General features: G+C 44.4%; 1 long non-coding RNA gene across 1 annotated transcript; it reads right to left on the reverse strand.

Annotated features, from left to right (window-relative positions):
• Positions 1 to 4,004: 4,004 nt before the first annotated feature.
• On the reverse strand, positions 4,005 to 6,034 carry LOC146657802 (uncharacterized). The gene is made up of 2 exons (XR_014914218.1): positions 4,434 to 6,034; positions 4,005 to 4,188 (listed from the first exon to the last, which is right to left on the reverse strand). It is a non-coding gene; the product is annotated as an uncharacterized LOC146657802 (long non-coding RNA).
• Positions 6,035 to 7,292: the final 1,258 nt, after the last annotated feature.

Raw genomic sequence — 7,292 nt, forward strand, 5'->3', positions numbered from 1 at the left:
TCCTGGCACAAACTTTGTCGGCGCCAAACCTGTCTTGGAAGAAATGTATGCTTACCTGAGACGACAAAACAAGGAGTCGCTTGAAGAATACTCTGCCAAAAATGAGACCATCTGGGCATGGAAGATTCTTCCCGCTGACTCACCTCACCGAAATGGGGCCGCCGAAGCTGCTGTCAGAGTTACCAAGAGAGCCCTCCATACTCTTGGCAATACAGAGGCTCTTACCTTTAGTGAGTTTCTGACAGCACTCCAGCTAGCCGCCAACCTTGCAAATGAGAGACCCATTGATGCCAGATTTCAGAGCCGAGAAGATCGCATTGACTACATCACGCCGAATAATCTGTTGCTTGGTCGAGCCACACAAAGTGGGGACTTCAAAACTGTTGACTTCACAAATTATCCTTTCAAAAGGCTGAAGGAAATACAAACCATAGTCAACAACTTCTGGAGGTCCTGGAGCCAACTCGCTGGACCAAACCTGTTCATCCGCAGTAAATGGCATACTGCAGAGAGAAACATTGCTGTTGGAGACATAGTTTGGCTCTGCGACCAAAATGCCCTTAGAGGGCAGTTCAGACTCGCAAAAGTCATCAGCGTGAATCCTGATTCTAAAGGGATCGTTCGAGATGTGCATGTGAGGGTCACTCCAAGTTCCAGCATTGCGATCAAGAGTCCAAAACCTGCTACCACAAGTCCTGAGCTGGGCACCACCTTACATCGGGACATCCGGCGTCTTGTGGTCCTTTTACCGGTGGAAGATCAAGCGAGGGACCAGCCCACCTGAGTGCGATCTTTCCAGACAGTGCTGAGCAAAGATCGAGTGGGAGGTGTCGCGCTGACCTAGTAGGTGTGGCTGTTATTCCTCTTTTCCTCCTCCTGCCCTCTACCTGTTCGGTGCTGCTGCTTACCCATGGCCGCTGATTAGACCTTGGGTGCAATCAACAACTAAGCACGGCCTGGTGTGCGCCGCCCTGCCAGGTGAGCCACATTAGAGCAATCAAGGGTGGGCGTGCCGAGTAAACCTTTAAATGCATGCAGCAGTCATTTGACCCGGGTGCAACATACTGAGAGGATGGCAAACAAAGCACTTTTCCACTGTGAGGAAGACTTTGAACAAGGCAGGCTATCGGTAAGCTCTTGAGTTCACATTTTGCTTTTGCAGATGTATCTGGGACTATGGAAGCTCAGTTGTGCAAATGTTTTACGCTTAGGGAAATAGTTGCTGCATTTAAGTTTAATTATATTGACAAAAATGAATGTTTAAGTTTGAATAAATTGTTTGTGCAGTTAGTGTTCCCACATATTTATGTTAATTAATATTAAAAATAGTTACCCCAAATCCTTGGGTGGATCGTAAAACTAGTGAATAAATGTTTGGTTTTGATTTAAAGAAAATAATTCTTTGTAAAGAAAATCCTTAGTTAAAGTCTATTAAAATGTTTGTGAACTCTAAAATGTATACTTTAAAATACAATTGTTTATAAAAAAGTGTTAAATGCAAAGAAGACACATTGTGTATATTTATTTAAGAACCACAGTTAAATTAACACAGTTAACCACATGGTAAATGGCTTTACTGAAGTGTATTTTGTTATTTCATCTGTCTTCTGTGTAATTTATCTGAATGGTTAATGAAATGTTCTTTATTTTTGTGTTGAAAGGTTTTTTACCTGCTGCTACCTACCAGCTATCAAACTAGTTGGTCTAAATAAAGTTGAGTGAAATTCAAAGTCTGGTCTTTTTCAAGTGTGGACACCTCACAGTCAGAGGAACACTTGACACTAGGTATTGATTTTATATATGTATGGCCAGGAAGTGATTGGAACACAATGCAATGTGCAATCAATTATTTGGATGGGTAAGTGAACACTTTTGGCAATATATTGTATGTATTGTAAATCCATTGAATGGAAAAAAGTGTTTAGGATTAAATGTGGGATTTCTATAATCCAGAAATTTGACTGAGAGATACCTCACTAAAAAAGTATGCTAATTTTGAATTTTGTCCAGGATTCACAAGAGTTGCGACAGCAGCATGTTTTCTACCATAGTCCATTTTACCACTGTATTGCAGATACTCTTATTTTAATGAAACTGTAATAGTGAGCAAACCAATTGCTGTACTTTTGAAAGCAAAACCTTTCCAGTGCTTGAAACAAAATTTAATCTGCTCAACAGTACATTGCCTCTTTGGCTCTCTTTTGTTTCATAATGCAATCAAATGTTTCTAATGGCTGAAGGGCCTTGGCATCTGAACTCTGTTGCTGTAATATGTGTAGAATTTGGGCTGACTTTGTCTTGTTGAAATAAGCAAACCTTGTCACAATAAAGGCAATGAACCTTGTTCTCTACGGCATCCTGCCGTACTTCCATTTTTGTATATGAGATAACTCATTTACCTAACCCAACAGTATAAGAGGAGGAAGCCAGGAAAGGCATACCCTTTAAAGTGTTTCCTCAGGACACCAGTTTAGAAAAACTGTTTTAAAAATACTGGTTTAATTTGCTAAGCATTCAGTCCACGATTTCCAACAATAATTTCAAATTTGAGTTAAGTCAAAACTAGTATTGCCAAAACACGATTATTTTAATAATATGATAACTTTATTTTTGAGCTATGTCTCTTTTATGGTGGAGCACTTCTCTGTGATCTTCCATTTTATATACATGGAAAGCGGTTGGGAGATGAGCAGCGAAACCCCCAGCACAAAAAAGATCTACCATCAACAGCAAAAGAAACATGATAAAAAGGAAGAGTTAGAGATGAGGTGGGTTGCAAAGTGGCTTGCAGATGGAGAGAAACAGTAGGTAAGGCTAAAGCTGCTTAGTACAGTGCTACCTAACAACCTGAAGACAACAGTCATTAGCACTCATATACTGTACTGGCCATGATAAAATGTTTGTAATTTTACACGGAGAAATGGAGTTCTTAGAATGATGAGGACATTTTTAACCATCCTTATGTGTCTCTCTCTCTCTCTCTCTCTCTCTCTCTCTCTCTCTCCATATATATATATATATATATATATATATATATATATATATATATATATATATATATATATCACAAATAATTGTAGTGTTTAGGTGGTTTGCAAATCATTGCATTGTTTTACTATAGTACCACATTTTTGCAATCAGCTGTTGAATTATAGTTAGTTAGTAATTACCCTTAATAATTACAGTGCAGTCTTGGTGATGAATGCCTTCCTTTTAGTTAATATTTCCTTCCGTTCCTAGATTTTATTTGTAATAGTGACAACTGAAATGAAGGAGAAAAGAAAAGTATTTATTTGCTCTCAAATTACCCAGTGTGGCTGTGTTTTTTAATCAGAACACACTAAGATGATCTATCTTTTGTTATTTCTACAGGATGATTTTTTTAGACAGATTTTTTGTCACATCTGAATTTATTAATCAGTATCAAATTTACTTTCTACAACCAGTGGGGGCCTCACTGGTATCCAGACATTAATATTGTAAAAAATATTACTTGTTTCTACCATATGCTTACTGAACTAATTATTTGCTTTAGCTGTAGCCCCAAGATGCATAGTTTAGCTGAAAAAAACAAACATAACTTGACACTATAACAATAATTTAAAATGCACTGATTCAGTTCTGCACTATAATGTAGCTGGGTTGGCAGTTGCTTGAATGCTGTGGATGTTACTGCCTTGTGACTGAGAGGCCAGAAAAATGTGTTTGGTTAAAGTGAGGGAGCAAGGAAAAGGACAAGTGGAGAAACAGCATGTCGGATCAATGAAGCACACATGGGTAAGCACTGTGAAAGGAACAGACAGAAGTGACAGAGCGATATTTTACATGAGCAGCAGGGCTTCTTCAGTGATAATCACATGTAGGCCCACTGCTAATTAAAGACAGGTTAATGATGAATGGACAGCGGGGTCTGCCACTTGGACTTTCTTCTTTATTTATTTTTTTTTTATTTTATTTTATTTTTTTAAATGACATCAGAAACAGCAGTATGCGACATTACGTGATGGCAGAGCTTCAGTTCATCCTTTGTCATTTTTTTTTTTTTTTTTTTTTTTTTTTTTTAATAAATAGGACAGGGGGAATGAATGAGAGAAAGAGGGGGAGAGAAAGAAAGAAAACCAAAGGGGAGAAGAGACGGTGAGAAGGGGGGGGAAGAGAGAGAGAAAAAAAAAAGAACTCCTGGGTCACCTGTATGGAGAAAAAAAAACAAACAAACAAAAAAAACAAACAGAGGAGACAGCAAACAACAAAGAGTAACATAATAATAGAGAAAACAAAGCACCATCACAATAAACTAGCTAGTCATAGATATCAATATTTACTAAATAATAAACGATATTGTGCAGCACGCAAGATAGACAGCGCACAGTGTGCTTTGAGGCAGCAGCCAAGAAAGCTTTAGTCCGCGTCTGTGAATACCCATGTGTGCATACCTGTGTGGATCAGCATGCTTGCATTCCAAAGGTTTCTCCATGTAATGATCTGCTAGGGAGTGTGGGGGGGCCACAGCCCCGTCCTCCAGGGTGTGAAGCGGGTATGGAGGAGATCAAAACTCCAGACATCCAGAGGCCCCCAGAACACAAGAGACCATGGAAGACCAACAGAGGGGCAGCCGCGCCACTGTTCCAGTAAGAGCTGAGGAGAGTCCCAGATGAGGGCTCGCCCAGCAGCCGCGTAGCAGAAGTCAGGGGGAGTTGCAGTGACGCGCCCGTGAGCTCCGCCGGCCCCCAGCTGTGCCTGAGTGACCGAGCCCCAGGCCGAGAGGCTGGGGGCACCCCACCTCCAAAGGGGGCCGAGCGAGCCCCAGGCCCCAGGCCCCGACAAGCGGCCGCCAAGGAGTGAGCCGGTGTGTACCCGGACGCCCACCCCCAGACACAAAGAACCACCAACACACCGACACCTGAGGGAGTCCGCCACCGGCAGGGGAAGTGGTGGTGGGTGGAGATAGGCCTCCAAACCTTGGAGGGCCTGAGGTGTCCCCAGAGAGGTGGCGTCTGATACCCAACCTGACATATAGACACAGACATACAGGCACACACAGACACAAACATCCATTCCCACCCTCATGCTCTCATATGCACTCACTCCACACTCAACCAACGTGGAGACAGACATAAAGAGACGCTGTACACACAATCACACTCCCCAAGCGTACTCTACAAACCGGGTCTAGGTACCCTTGCCCCTGGAGGGGGGAATTGCACCCAGACCCAGGTGGTGTTACCCTTTTCCCTGCGGTGGGGAGAGGCAGACCACCCCGACTCCGCAGCAGCAGGGAGGCCCCACACCCCAGACCGCAGTCGGACGGCCAACTCCTCCTACTAGCCCTCCCGCTCCAGCAGGCCGCAGAGAATGGGGGTGGGAGAAGACTCCAAACCTCCCTCCACCCGCTCATTGTAGTGTTGATGCATATGTGTTCTAAGGTGCAATTAAAACCCAGGAGGGCATGGAGCTACCTGCCAAGGAGCAGCAGGTAAGCGCATAGTCCCTCCTGCTAGCCCTCAATGACTAAGTGTATTTAAAATTGAGAGGTGGGCAACGACGTCAGGGGTGAGGTATACACCCTGATGGTGATTTGGACTCCGTGATTGTGCCCACCCCCAAGATCCTATATGTATGTGTAATGAGAGTGTGAATAATGTGAATGTCTAAGTTGTGGGATAAAATTGAGGCAGCGGCAGCCAGAAGGGGACAGGGGGGGGGTAGCCTCCTCTGCACCCTGGTGACATACCCCCACTCCAAGGCCCTGCATGTGTGGGTGGTTGTGGAGGAGCGGGAAGAGGGAGGCAGCTGGAGATGGGGAGGGAAGGAAGGGAGGGGCAGGTAACCCCTCCCTGGGGCCAGCTCCCCCGCTGACCCCAGTAGGCACTCCCACCCTCCGCGACCCGCCAGGGAAGGGGGGCCCAGGCCCATCAGACCGGGGCCCAGTGCAGTAGCGCCCCCCGGCTCCACAGAGCCCTGGACAGTCCACCCAACCCCACCACAGAGAAAACTGCACCCACCCCACCATCCACACATCTTCCAGACTACATAAGACGGTAAACGCCCAGGCTGAGATCTTCCTCCACCTCTCCTGTATCTCCCCCTCCTGCAGAGAGTTCCTTCCTTCCTTTCTTCTTTAAATGCGACACTAGGGGGGGCTGTCGCTCCTCCTTAGCGTATTGCCGTGTCGCTGGACAGACAAGCAGATAGACAGGCAGAGAGGCAGTAAGGCTCACGTAGGACTATCTCCGTCTCCGGAAATCCTCCCATCCTCTCCCTGACTGATTTGCAATTCAATAAGTCACAATGTCATCTCTTTAGCTTTTACACGTTTAGCTGACAAAGGGAACCAGGGATGCTGCCATATGAAATATCATCTCGGACTCAAAGAAGAGCCTAATGTTCTTTCTCTTCTCACTTGTTCATCCCTCTGTCACTCACACTCACACACACACACACACACACACACACACACACACACACACACACACACACACACACACACACACACACAGTGATCCTATCAATATAAAGTGAATGAGTTTTATCACAAGGTGCTTGATGGATCACATTCAGCAGTTGTGCAAGCTGCCAGTTAAAGTGGTTGGTGCGCGCGTGCGTGCGTATAGGTGGGTGCTCGTGCGAAGTTGTCTTCTATCGATTACGGAGAGAACAGGTGTAGCGTGTGTCTTTGTATGAATAATGCAGGGAGAGACTTTGTGCACGCAATTCGCTGAGACCAATACACACAAACAACGCGGAGAAATAGGCCTCTTCTTATAGGACATATTCATATTGTAAACTTTTTTTTCTTAATCTCGTTAACACCAGAAGCTCCATTATTCTTGGATATATCCTTAACCTGTTTCCTCCGCACTGATGTGTTATTGTAGATCACCTGCAGCTAATTTTCCCGTGTTTTCATTATTATTGTAAGAGCAGCAAAATCTATCCTCTTAAAGAGTTCCTGTTGTTGCAGTGTGGGTATTTGTTTCTTTACCACAATGACCCAGTATTAAGAAAGTAAGGAAAAAACATATTAATGCATCTTATAAAACAATTCGGAAAAAAAAAGAAAAAATCTAAATAAAGTTCTATACACTCGATTGGTTACTTTACTGTCATTCAAATCTCCAAATCCCGCCCTTATCCCTCACCCTCCTCTGCCCCAGTCGCTATTAGCCCCCCTTCTCCTCCTCTTCCTCCTCCTACCTCTGCCGGCTGGTGGAAGCTTCAGACCTCCTCTTCTGTCCTCTCCTCACTCCATCCCACGGACGAGTGTACACAGACTCTTAAGTTGAATCCAGACG

Source organism: Rhamphochromis longiceps, linkage group LG12 (assembly GCF_057381845.1).
Source record: "Rhamphochromis longiceps isolate RC_006_pf linkage group LG12, R_longiceps_female_GT1.1, whole genome shotgun sequence".
Lineage (NCBI taxonomy): Eukaryota > Metazoa > Chordata > Actinopteri > Cichliformes > Cichlidae > Rhamphochromis > Rhamphochromis longiceps.